The sequence below is a fragment of the Periplaneta americana genome, chromosome 1 (genome assembly GCF_040183065.1).
Source record: "Periplaneta americana isolate PAMFEO1 chromosome 1, P.americana_PAMFEO1_priV1, whole genome shotgun sequence".
Taxonomy (NCBI): domain Eukaryota; kingdom Metazoa; phylum Arthropoda; class Insecta; order Blattodea; family Blattidae; genus Periplaneta; species Periplaneta americana.
Genome location: NC_091117.1, coordinates 67412614 through 67427197, shown reverse-complemented (window position 1 = coordinate 67427197; position 14584 = coordinate 67412614). Strand labels below are relative to the sequence as shown.

The 14584-nt window shown below is 34.9% G+C and overlaps 1 protein-coding gene across 10 annotated transcripts in view; it reads right to left on the bottom strand.

The window, feature by feature from the left end:
* Camta (Calmodulin-binding transcription activator) overlaps nt 1-14584 on the bottom strand; it is a 1741786-nt gene that overhangs the window by 1389462 nt on the left and 337740 nt on the right. The window lies entirely within an intron of this gene.

Genomic DNA, 14584 nt, shown 5'->3' with positions numbered 1-14584 from the left:
TTTCTTCTCCTATCCTGACTCATTTTTAAATAGAAGTTAATTACATTGAAATGTATTAAACATTTAATGGGATGTGTATGTGGTAGAATTTGAACTGTATAGTTCCTTTCTTCTTTTTCTTCTCCTTCACTACACGGGTTAGGTTTGGTTAAACCAGTTCCGGTGCCCACTTTCTTCTCGGTTTCCCACATCTGTTATACCTTTTGGATGATATTTCTTGGCTAGAACAAGTAGTTTATATTCTAGCTTTTCTTTGCAGATGTTCACGCCAGTTTCTTTTATTTTCTTTAATTTTTTCATTTAATTTTGGACATCCAACTCCTCATGTATATCTATATATTTTTTCCTCATCTAGTCATGTGGACACCGAAGTGTCTCTTAGATATTTCATTTTAGTTGTCTGAATTTTCTGCTCGTCTTTCTTATTTTCTTTCAATTTTTCACTGCTATGATCAATGTTGGAATTCTCATTTCTTTAAAAGCTGTTATTTGTGTCTCTTCTTGTTCTGTTTCTTATGTTGTATGTATTGTTCGGAATTGAGTTTTTCATCTACATTTCCATCAATCCCTATCTGAGGTATTTAAAATATTCAATCACTGATTACTTTATAACTCTTTATTGTGTTAATATGAGGAAATTACCTAACTGAGTAGTTTCGAAGTGATATTGTTCATTTTCCAAAGCTTAGCGAAGATCCTGCACTATCTTCTGGTATCCTATGTGATGTCTTGTATGTATTTATTTATTTATTTACACTGCAAGTGTGCAAGCACCCGGTGGCAGTGGTATACACAATATAAACAATACACAAAAAAATGATAAGCAATACACAATAAATTAATTATCTTAATTATTTTGATGCGAGTGGTCCTGTATTTATATATTAAATGACTTGTTTCGTCTTGATTCTTCATTGTTCTATACATGGTGGAAGTGAAATAGCCTTGCAGATTTCCAGAGTGAATAGCTCATGTTGTATGTAACAAAAACTATAATATATTGATGGAAAGTTCATAGTTTTTTAGAAAAAAATGTATTTTTCTCCCAAATTTTTAACAATCTCTTATTCGGTAACTATTGCGAGTAGGATCGTGATTTTTTTCCATATCGATAGGAAAACTAATAAAGAATAATTTATCCCTCTGACGTATTTCAATAGCGTGCACGGTTTTCGTGTACATTTAATTTTAAAAACCCCTAAACGCAAACCACTGCACGAAGCGAACGCGTGGCAACGTCTTGCAGCTTGGTAGCTTTCGTACGGAGACTCGCTGAATTCGTTGACCTCTTATATCTGTATACGAGTGGAATGTTTTAGCGACGATGTTGCCGGACTGTCAAACTTCAAAATTAATTTTCTAATTAACAGTGCATTCAAACACAAAACGTAATATCGATTTTCTATTCACTTACGTGTACCCTATCGTCTCTTTCAATCCGCAAGGTTATTTCACTTCCACCCTGTATACACCAGAAGATAGCGTTGGACCTTCACTAGGCTTTGAAAAATGAAGAATATCACTTTGAATCTAGTCATTCAGGTAATTTCCTCATATTAACACGGTAAAGAGTTATAAAGTTAATCAGAGATTATATAAGTGTTAAAAGTGTATATAGAACAATGAAAAATATTTAATTTGTTCTAAAATTTTGATGTCTATCACTATGTTCTCATCAGATTCTTTCCTTTAAATGCCATTTTTTATGAAATACTTTAAACGTATGATCCCTTAAGATTTTATTCAACATAAAATAATATTGCTTGCTGTAGCCTAATTGAAGGGTTCTGAACCATAGTGGGCCAAGCGCCATTTACTAAAACCGTAGAAAACAAGGGTTAAAATGAAGTTATTACCATAATTCAGTCCATACCTGTGGAGTAACGGTCAGCGCTTCTGGCCGCGAAACCAGGTGGCCCGGGTTCGAATCCTGGTCGGGGCAAGTTACCTGGTTGAGGTTTTATCCGGGGTTTTCCCTCAACCCAATACAAGCAAATGCTGGGTAACTTTCGGTGCTGTGCCCCGGACTCATTTCACCGGCATTATCACCTTCATTTCATTCAGACGCTAAATAACCTAGATGTTGATAAAGCGTCGTAAAATAACCCAATAAAATAAATAAAATAAATAAATAAATAAAACCATAATTCAATGGAAAAACAGCAAGTGACATAAAGTATACACATTAAAACTAAATGATATGTCAATCTTTATTAAAGTATGGTATTCACTTAACTTTAACCCTTGCTTTCCCCGTTTTTAATAAATGGCGCTTGACCCACTATGGCTCTGAACCCATCAATTTATCTTCGTTTTCTTGTATGGTTACTTTGTCGTCTGCATGCAGTAAACTTTTAAAACTCCCTGTATATAGCGCCCTCATTGCGATAGTCGTTCGTGACATCCTTCGCAAAGATTAAATTAAATAATTTTAACATAATTGCATTGAGCATTACGGTGCTTCTTACAGTACTTTATCATAGACTTGATGTGCCGCGGATATCTCCTACCACAGAAGTATCTTGATCAAATCTTGGATAATGTATGTTCAAGTATTCTACATAGTTTATTTTTGTCTGGTTGTACGTTACTTGATATTTCACTGCAATTCGAAGCGACATTAAGGTGGCATACTCATTTAGACAGAGACGTCAAGGCAGTAGCGATGTTAAAGCAAAACAACAACAAAGACTATTCAGAACACCTGCTTCCTCGAGATATAAATCTATTTTCTACCTACTCTTGCACGCGTCTCCGATGCACAAGTACTATTAATGTCCGCTCCCTGCTGCAGTTTACATTTCATTCAGACGGAGTTCTGTAGTGAGTGAAATTTCTGTTCATTGAGATTCCAATGTAATCACCATCGATTGATTCAAACTTAAAGAAGCCTACAAACTTACTGGAAAGAGAACTCTTAATGTGCTCATATCAAATGGAATGGAATGGAAATACGGGAGGGGGGCACTACGACTGAGGACTGCGACCTTTCAAGACATATCGCACTAACTCAAACCCACAATAATAGTATTTCACAACGTAAATTATTATTATTATTATTATTATTATTATTGTTATTATTATTATTATTACTATTATTATTATTACTTATGTATTCGTATTATGTATAGAACTGATTCAATGGAATAAAAGGTCTCAAGGTCACGTAAAATAAAATTTATTATTATTATTATTATTATTATTATTATTATTATTATTATTATTATTATTATTATTATTATTATAAAATAACAATAGGAGTTCTGTCAGGATCCGTCTGTGTTTATCTATTTAACAAATATTAGTAGTTTACAATATTTGTCACATTTATTTATTTAGTTTTTTAACGTTTTCGGCTTAAATAAGCCATCTTCAGAAAGTTTATGCCTATATACATAAAAGTACGAGTAGTACATGTGAGTGTAGTATAAATAAATAAACCAGTTAAAAAATAAGTTTCTGTGGCGACGAATGAACATACAATGATTAAAACATTACTGTATTAAAAACAAGGGCCATATAAGCCATGTATTTAAAAATAGGCTTAAGGACTTTACTAATAGACGGTAGTAACTATTTAAAGGGTGTAATTGATATCTTGTTATTTGAAGTGTTGTATCAGTGAGGAAGTGTGTTGTGTCAGTGAAGTGTTTAGTGTCAGCGAAGTCTATTGTGTAAGTGAAGTGTGTTGGTTTCAGTGAAGTGGCTGTGCAAAGTATTTGAACAGTGAAATGGTTAGAAGTGTTAGTGAAATCAGGTAGAATCAGTGCAGTGAGTGAGTTGACTGCGAAATAAGTTTAGTGCCGAAAGGTACTTGTGTAGGTATGAACCTGGGTCTTAGTTCGAACTTAGGGTTAAGATACAAATTAGATTTACTTTAAATGTTATTTTAAGTGAGCATGCTTCATTTAATTTTGGATGCTCCTTGTTATTATTCTTATTTTATTATTATTATTATTAATTATTGTTTTTATTAGTTGTGTTTATTATTAATTGTCATTATTGAGTGTAATCAGTTACCACTACCACCGGGTATATACCCATTTGCAGTGTGAATAAATACATACACATACATACATACATACATACATACATACATACATACATACATACATACATACATACATACATACATACATACATACATACATACATACATACATACATACATACATACATACATACATACATACATACAAAGTTATTAAAAGTTATTAAATACTAAAAATAAAAACATGTGCGATGCAGTGGCGATTAAAATAGTTTAGTTCATCTGTAGTGATATCCAGATCTGACTGGAATATGGTGAATCAACTGTGGGGGAAGAAAAGAAAAGAAATATGTATCAAATTGTGAAACCTATACCAAATTATAATGAGGGGTCATATACAAGAACAGACCAAATTACATACGTAGATCAATAATACTGCTATAGCTATGGAAAGCTTAATAAGTTACATAAATCTAGTTACAAACATCACGATGTAAACTACTAATATTTATTAAATAGATAAGTACAGACGGATCCTGACAAAACTCCTATTGTTATTTTATCAGCTTATCGGCCCTCATCATGCCTTTGAAATTATTATAAAAGAAAATGATCTATGTAAGAGGAGAGTTTACTGCAACTGGATCAGGCGCAGTTTGCGTATTGGCCAATCCTTCCTTCATCATGTTCTGTTCACGGAGGAATGACTATTCTTTCTGGATGAGTATGTTCATATACAAAACGAATTATATTGGCCCAAAAAAATGCAAGATGGATGCGTGAACCCAATAAACCCAGTGAAAAAAAGTACTTAGCCTATATTGTGTGAAATACTATGCCAGATGATTGTGAGACCATATTATTGTTTTTATGCCAATGCAAACCAGTACACTTTTAGTGAATCGTTCGACAGCATTTTTTTACTGTTAAGTTTATTTATACACGCTTTAACATCTGTGGTCATATCGCGTGTTTAGTAACTGTGGGTATACCAGTAGGCCGTTGTTACTATTGTTGAGATCCTGTTTCTATTTTGTGTTGTAGATGGCTTGTGTTCATGTAACTGATTTAGGGTCGAATTCATAGTCGTCACTTATAAAATGAGGAAACACTTAAGTAATGAGCGTTTCCTTAGCACTTATTTCAGATCGTATTGCAGAGACGCTACTCTTTCATATGCACTGAGCATTCCCTTGACATCGAAAGAAATATGGCAACATGGCTAGACGTGAGCGCTTTCCTACATTCAATTGTTTTCCAGCGCCTTCAAATTGTTAAATCGGCATTATTGTCATACCTACTGTAAATACAGAAGTAAATATTATAGAGCTAAAAATTATACAAGATGTCCAGAAAGCATTTTATAGAAAAGGAAGAAGTGAGCTAAGATAACTAGTTATGAAATATGGAGATATCGTCGAAAGTAAAAAAAAAAAATTATAATTGTTCTCTCCAAAAGAAGAAATTGACATGGAACAAAATTGCAGTTGAGTTTAATGCAAACTCCGGAAATATTCCTGTAAGTAAATCATTTCAATTTATTTTTCAGTTACTTGATGCTAAATAAAGTGGAAGTGATATAATTATGCAAATTTTAACAGTTTATTCCTTGGGTAGAATACAAACAAAAATGCAAATAACACTTTGTTGGGACGTGAATACTTTTCGAAAAAAAATGCCACTTAAATCTACCTGAAATGCTGCTGTATCATAAAATCTCAAAGCAACCAGTATTTTAAGCAGTGGTGAAATCAGTAAGCCTCATGGTTGTATTGTGAATTTAAATGAGAGACACCAGAATATTCACAACAGTGTTCTTGTCGAAACGGTATCTCCTCTTAAATTGTTGATCATTATACATCTCTAAAGGGTTTTCCATATCTCTGATATATCGTTTGCTTGCCGAATCTCATTTTCATTTTAATTACAGAGAACTCAAGAAATTAAATTAAATCATAATCATCATCTATTGTATACCGAATCAGCTGATTACAATGCGTATGAGGAAACACTTGAGTAAGCTGACAAGCTACCTTATTTGAATAAGTGTTCACTTCAGTGGGATTTATGAATTGGAAATTATTATAAGCAACTGCTTAAGTGTTTCCTTACGATAAGTGTTGACTATGAATTCGGCCCTTAGATTTTGATTAATGTTTATGATATTGGTGATTGAGGCGGTGATGAATCATGGTATGTAAATTTCCAATCCAGCATTTGCCTTTGTGACTGACAGAAACCATGAAAAACCCAAGTCAGATTGGCCGTCCACGAAGTTTGAACTCGGGAATGCGAGTCTCAAACGCTACCGTCTAACTAAGCCAACTCGCTCTGTCTGGATAGCATCGTAATGGACTTCCTTTAAGATTTACTACTGAATAAACGGATGAGAATGTGGTTCCGCATCAATTTTCAAGTGTGATCATGTACGTCTATAATCAAGGCGTGTTAGAACCGTGTTCTTCGAACTCAACTAGACGGGGTGGCTGTCATTAAAATATCAGGTTCCCGGTTCGCGGCCTCCCTCGTAAGATTGTCATATATTATGCACAAGTGTTTGTGCACGTATCACTTTACATCATGGTGTACACAGAGACCAATTCAAATATTTACTCTTCGTACAGGGCGGTTAAGAGAAACTTTACCGTTACAATAATTTCCTGGAAGGGAGAATTGATATGCACATTGGCGACTTGTTTGGGAATAGCAGGCAGTGAAAGTGGGGCAGGCTCCCGCGAAGCAGGCACGCAAGTCGATCTGCAGGACACGCACGGCACATTCATCAGTGTGACACGGCACGAGACGTCACGCCCTCCATGGGAATTATTCAAACTTATACACTTTTTCTCTGAGAGACAGACGGCAATAGAACAGTTTATGCTCTAGCTACTTCTCAAAAGTATCTTCACGATTTTGCAATTATCTGGATCTTCTCAAAATTAGCAATGTTTGAAACGATGATGGCACTTCAATCTCCCGAGTCCTTTCAGTCTCCATAAAACTAGTCTACGGTAAAGTAGAGCCATCAAACTTTAGGAAGAGTACTTCGTTTCATCTATAATTATCAAAGACTTGAATGCAGTAAAACCTGGGTTATACGTTTTCAAGTCGTCCGTATTTTCTTAATTATATGCCACTTCGACATTTCCTCCTTTAATCCTTCAATAAAACTAACAATTCCGTTCGCTGTGACTCAACTAGGGTTCCAAGCCAAAAGTATACATGTTCGGTTCCTAGAAGACTGCACATTTGTTGTGCGAGATCGTGCGTATTTGCTTGGTTTCCGCACAAAACCAATCCGCGGAAAGTCTAAAATTCCACATTCAGTATTCCCAACCTAACACACATAACAATTTCCCTCTTCTTACCGCTTAAGTGACATATTGATTTTACTGCTTTAGGCTTTTAACATATTATTTTTAGAGACGTTCAATATAGTAACAATTATAAATTGGAAACTTACCACTGCAATTTCACCTAAATTGCACTGTTAATTATTGTTTTTAAATATTTGCAAAAATTAAGTAAACTCTAAATCATTACATAACCTTACCGTTTGTTTTAAGTTCGCATCTATAGACTGGGGAAAAAAAAAACAGACGTATATCACGGCCTGCTGGAGTATAGTAAACACAGAAAACATTTTAAAGCAACAATGTTGAAGATAGATATTTTTGTTTTGCAAATTTACCGTCATTGAACAGAAACCAAGATGGAGATTTCATTGCAACTCATTTTAAATTCCTCTTTCAGGTATGTAATAAACGATCTTCGCATAAAATAATGTACGATACACGAGCGGTATGTTTTCTTTCAATTCTCGGAAATTAAAAAAGCTCAACTACGTTTCGCTTTTTCAAACTTTTCCTGGAACATGAAAACTTCAACATACCGCTCTTGTAACGCATATTACTATTGTATGCTCCTTGTCTTGTACAGTGTGCCCGATTTAAAACCTTACCGCCTGGAGCACCATAACAGCCCGATCCCACGATTTAAGATACTTTATTGCATAAAACAACAAGGTGTTGTTATGGACATTGCCATTATTAGAATGAAATAAGTGTAACGACAAATAATAACACTATAAAATTTATAGGGAAAATCCGCATGTACATTAAAATAAGTCTAAAAATCTTAAAATACATATATAGAATGAATACAATTAAAATAAATTTATTAAAAAACTAACACTTCAAGTGTAATTAAGATCTACAGTACTACACTGTCAAAATATTCCTTGATATAAAATGGATTAAAGAAGCCAACTATCAAAGGTTAGCTTAAAAACTTTATAATGTACAGTACTAGCAAAAAAAGCCGGACCGACGGAATAATCAAAGTCCCCGAAAAATGAGCCACTGCGCATGCCACGCCCGCATTCACAAGATAGAGAGTAATCTATTGAAATTTGTTGTAGTTTCGACTGCTGACGTAGCCCATTTCGAAAGCCATTACAAAATAAGCTGGTAAAATTCAAGTTAATTAAGTAGTAAAATATCGCTGCAATCGAAAAGTATTGGGAATAAATTTCAATAAGGAAGAAAAAAAAGTTTCCTTCCCAGGCAGGATTCGAACCACGAAAGTCTTAGTTACCAGTCTATCGTGCTGTCACTGTGAACGAGGCTCTGAAATCAGCTACAAGGGTCGGTCAGGTTTTTTCTTGCCATACTGTACATTCTGTGCATTCAGTGACAATTTGTTGAACATAGAAACTGTAATGCATTCAAAGCAGTTTTTGAATTTAGTGAGGCTCAGCTCACATGGACCATAATTTTGCGATTATTTTCCAGTTTTGTGTGGTTGTGTTGTCGCGGAACCGACCACACGGGTACTTCTTTTTTGTGGTCGCTTGAAGTCCATATCGACCACAGACAACCACACCGCAAGCTTATCTATTTGCCGTCGAGATAGTTTAAGAAAGCGTCTGTCGTTTCTAAAGATACGGTGTAAAGTGTCTTTCGTTTCCAAGGATACGGTGTCGTCGACCAAAGATCGGCGTGTCGCACTATGTGAGTTGTGCTCGACCGACAGCGACAATTCTGTGGTTGTTCTGTGGGTGATATCGACCACTCATTACGACAGACATCGACAATGACTTTAGTTTGTGGTTCGTGTGAGTTACTATCATCTGTTTCCATACTAATTCCTGACCGCCCACAGCACAACCATACATAACTACAAAATAATCGCAAAATTGTGGTCCATGTGAGTTAAGCCTTTAATGATGGTTTCTTCTAGTTGAGTAATGATGCAACTCAGATCTGCAACTATAATGGTCAATTAGGAATTTTAGTTGGCTTTTCAAAGACGATGAGGCCAAGAATTCCCCACATATTACTTGACATTCACCTTACGGTTGGCAAAAACATCGAGAAAAAAAACCAACCAAGTAATGGTGCAAGCGGGAATCGAACCTCGACCGAACGCAGCTTCAAATCAGTTGACAAACGCGCCTACAGCCTAGTTACGCCAATGGCTTACGACATTCGTAAAATAATCTCTTGGCCTCTAATTGTTAATATATTACATTAAAAACAAAAATTATATACATCGTTTTATATTCTATTTTAATGTTTCTCTGTGATGGTGTTCCGAAGGAGACCTGTCAGTAGTCAACTGTGTGCTGGGATTTACTTACTTTAACATTTAAAAACTGTAAACAAATTTATTAAGAAACGTTTTCGATCATAATTGTTCTTCTTTATCCATTTAACCTCCCTTCTGCATATTACAAGCCATCCGTAACGGATGGATAATTATTTTGGATGATATACGAGACCTGGACAATGGAGGGATTTCCCTGATGAGGGATCAGCTCGACGCAAGGACCACTTCCTAAGACAACACGAACACATATATAAACAAAGGACAGAACATTCATGGTAGATGGAAAGTAAATTCCAATCCAGCATTCACTTTTCCGTGTGAGGAAAACCATGAAAAAGCCCTCACTCAAATTGGCCGGACTCGGGATTTAAACCCGCACCTCCAGAATGCGAGTCCGAGATGATACCGTCTCGACCACCCAACTTGGTTCGGCCATAATAATATAATAAAAGTATTTCATCATATTTTAAGTTGCTCGTTTGTTTCATCTAACGGGAATTTTTATCTACCGAAAGAATGATGGTGGTGCTATGGGTTCTTTTTAACCTTCAATTGAAGGGTTCAGAAACATAGTGGGCCAAGCGCCATTTACTAAAACAGTAGAAAACAAGTTAAAATGAAGTTATTACGTAATTCAATGGAAACATATAGCAGGTAATATAAAGTATACACATTAAAACTAAATATGTCAATCTTCATTAAACTATGGTATTCACTTAACTTTAACCCTTGCTTTCTCCGTTTTTAATAAATGGCGCTTGGCCTACTATGGCTCTGAACCCCTCAATTATAGCCAATGTCTACAATATTAAAAAATCTTTTTGTCAAGAACAACATAAACCCTGTTGTTGATTTCGATAGGCTATCTCAAGTTAAAATTACATCTTTTACAGACCATGAAAATCCACAAGGTAACGGGATATTTAGGCTCCCAAACACAATTGAGAAGCATGTTTACAAAGGTACTACTATATCCACTTTTAAAGAATTTTAATGTTTTTATATATTCGTACAATATTCAAGTAGCTGATTCGATTTGTACTGCGAAAAATACTATAGCCAATTAAAATCAACAGTTTAAAATCAATTTTTTCCCAATAAGTTACATCATAAATATTTTACATAATATATCCTGTCGTTTTTCCTTCATACTGAAAAATTCTCAAAAATGATTTTGGAAAGAAGCTTCTCAATTGAAGACCTAACATTCTAAATGTGCTAAGTGCAAATTTTTCAAATTTCATTTAATTCAATATAAGGGAGGAACATCCATATGAGAATAATTATCATATTAAATTGTCTTTGTCGTAGCTCAACTATAAGTGACTCATTCGTGCACCAAAAGACGGTGTTGTAGGTATCTCAACAAACAATGCGCAATGTGTTTTTCATCAGTATCTCAGAAAGTTGTTTTTGGCACTTAGCACATTTAGAATGTTAGGTCCTCAACTGGCATTAGCAGCAGTAAGGATGTCTGTCTTACGTGCCTTTATCCCAAAGGAAATACCCCTGATACTCATTTCTGCTAAAGGCTGAATGAACCCTAGGGCCATGGTTCGACTAGAAGGATTAGATCAATCCATGACTCCATCTAGAGTCGAACCCCAAGACCTTTCGGCTTGAAAGGCAACGCCTTAACTGCGACACTACCGTGCGCCCCATTTCGATATCTTGACGACATATTTATAATTCAGCCATATGGTATGGGGAAACTAAATCAATTTTAACCACCTCTGTAGCTAATATCCGAACATGCACTTCACCGTGAAAATACAGTGACGAGATCACTTACCCTTTCCACGCATCATATAAGTTAAATATCAGAAGTTGTAGCTGTCAGAAAGGGCAAAGGCCAATCCTACTGAACGTAAAGATCTATAAAATAACAAAAACTAACATTGGGAAACGTGGGGAAATACAATACATCAATAGAAACCCGTATCAAGTTGTAGGCCTTAAAAACTACACTCCAACACATATAGGAGTCATTCCACGTCAAATCGAACAAAATCAGGTGGTAATTGACCTTAGGGCCTCCGATGTTTCTCAAACTCTATCAGTATATTCTAAGGCATGCATAGTTTCGTTTGTCAGAGAAAAATATATTCCAGTCATTATTTATTATCAAATTTATCAAAATTTCGCGCATCTCTTCACTCAAAACTAAGCTTATCGCCAGTTATATTCATCGTAGATAATTGCCGTATATGTCAATTTAAAGGTAAAATGAAGCTCCTTTTTATATAATTTACTTTATGGAGTTACAAATAAAATTTGAGGCAATTTCATGCATTTTATTTCTATAAAATTATATATTAACCGAAGTCAATGTTCTAAAATTATTTAAATAATACAGTTTAATTCCCTCATATCCAATGTCTAACACTACAAAATTATAGGATGATATTTCAAATAGTTCTATCAGAATTTTATCACGACAATTTTTACATTCGATAGAGAAAACATGGAAGATTATTAAAGTGTCATAGCCGAAATAACGACTTAAGAAGAGTTAAGCTGTTACTGTACCCCGTACCTCAATGAAATAAACAAGCAAATTTAAGAAATATATTTTGTACCTAACAATCACAAGAACTTATGTAAGAAAAGTGTGACTAACAACAATAATTAACTTTACTCGCATGTGGAGTAAGAGGCCTACACGAGCGTTTTATTCACGACACACAGACAAATTAACTCGGGAGGTTACAAATGACTGAGAAGTTCCGACAAGCGTAAAATAACCCCCATACCTCACAACATCTCTGATATAACATTACAAGCTTCACCTCCTTGTTAGTTTCAGCTCCGTTGCCTAGAATATTGTGTTACATACTTGAGTTCAAATCTGATGCTATACGAACTGGCAGAATATATCCATATTAAGATGTTTTATTTTTCAAAACAGTTTTGCGAGTAGCTATTACACCATCCATATTTTTCAGGATAATGTACACAACTATTGTCTGACTTTTTTGTTTCTAATATACTGGTCAGGATGATAGGGTCCAAAGCTCTTCTACAGAATGAATGTGTCTGAGCTGTCAAGCTAACATGTTGTAACACCGTAGATTAAAATTTAACAACGTCATAAAAAGTTACATTAACAATAAAAGCAGTAAATGAAGAAAATATGAATTATTGTAACGCAATCGCTGTTTTAATTTATTCATACAAATTTTTAAACTAAAAAAAATAAGAAAAATCAAACGGAAAATAAAAAAACAGCGAAATAGAAATAGCTAATATTGTTATGTAGCACAAATAGGCTGATCAAATAAACGAAAATGTAAGACTTTCTAATGTATTCTCTGGATCTAGTAAAAATACACGTTATAAAAACGATACTGACTGAAAAAAAAAATCTGGAAATATTGCATTGAAAGAATGTAAGTAAGTACCTATATACCAGCATTCTGTTACAGCATAATTTAACACGTATCGAAAACCTTAAGACAGAAACAAAAGAATAAATAACAAAACAAATCAAACGTGAATTAGAGACGGAATGTAATCTCTTCATCTATGAAATAAATGTCACAAAGAAATCAGATAAAAAAGGGATGGAAAAGAAGATAGAGATGGAGGGTGAAAGGTGAAGTAAAGTAATATATTTGGGGATAAAATGATAACTGAGGAAGAGGTGAAGAAGTGCAGGGAAGGGGAAAATTAAGGATAACAATATGAATAAGAAGAGAGTCGAAGTTGAAAAGAGATGAAGAAAGAACAAAGATGAGAATGATGATGAAATGAGTGAGATAAACTGGAGAAGTTCGGGGAAGACGTAGAAGATGGAACTAAGGTGGGAACAAAGGGGAAGGTGAAGAAACATAGACAATGACAAAGATAGCTGAAGCGGTGAAAGTTTTAACAGGAAGGAGGTGCCGAAGAGTAGGAAGATGAAAAGGAAGTAAAGGGTAGAAAGACAAAATAAAAATTCTAAAAGAAGAAGTCAGATGAAGAGAAAGAGGAGGTAGACGAAGAGCTGAACAGGAAGGGGAAGAACCGGCAGGTAAAGAGATAAAGACGAGAGGAGGTATACACAGAGATATCACGAAGAAGAAAAGGTAGACTAAGAGGAGGAGGAAGGAAATGAAGATACATACCGGTAGACGAAGAGAGTAGAAGAATGTAGACGAAAAGGAAGAGTTCGAAGAATAAAAGAAGAGGAGATGGTAGATGAAATGAGGAAGAAGAAGTGGGGGTAGACAAAGAGTTAGTCGTGAAGAAGAGAAGATAATCAAGAGAAGAAGACGAAGAGAAGGAGAAAGGAGATGAAGATAAGTACACGAAGAGGAAGAGGTAGACGAAAAGGAGTTGGTTGAATAAATGAAGAAGAGAGGGAGGTAGATGAAGAGATTAGAATGGAGAGGAGGACGTAGACGAAGAGATGGAAAAATAAGGAAAGAAAGTCGAAAAATTAAGAAGTGAAGCAAAACCACGAGGAGCAATAGGATGAAGATGCAGGAGTGGAGAATAACGTTGAAGAGAAAGTGAAAAGAATAGGATAATGATGACAAGGAGGAGAAATGTGAAGAGAACGAGGAAAACGAAGCGAGGATAAAGGCGAAAGAGAGAACTAAAAGGCGAAGAAAACTGACGAAAAGAAATAGAATAGTATGGATGAGAAGAAATATGAACAGAGGAAAAAGAAATCGTGGAAGAGGAGAACGACGATGATACAATAAAAATTACGAGAAAAGATGTATAAAAATAATTCAGTCGAATTGGAGCGAAATAAAGTTCAATGTTGAGAAAATGACAAACACTATTACATGTCAAACGTTAAACACAGTCGCATTTTACACGCGGTAACTCATACTGGTAAGCCCTGTACATTAAAAGCAATATGAAAATAGAAAACGAATTATCAAAGTTCTAATGTCCCCTAGGGTTTCCATTTCAACATATTACACTCTCGTGTACTAAACAGAGCTTAAAGTAATGTTTCCGGCTGCTTTTGTCAGAGAACGGTTTTGAAAA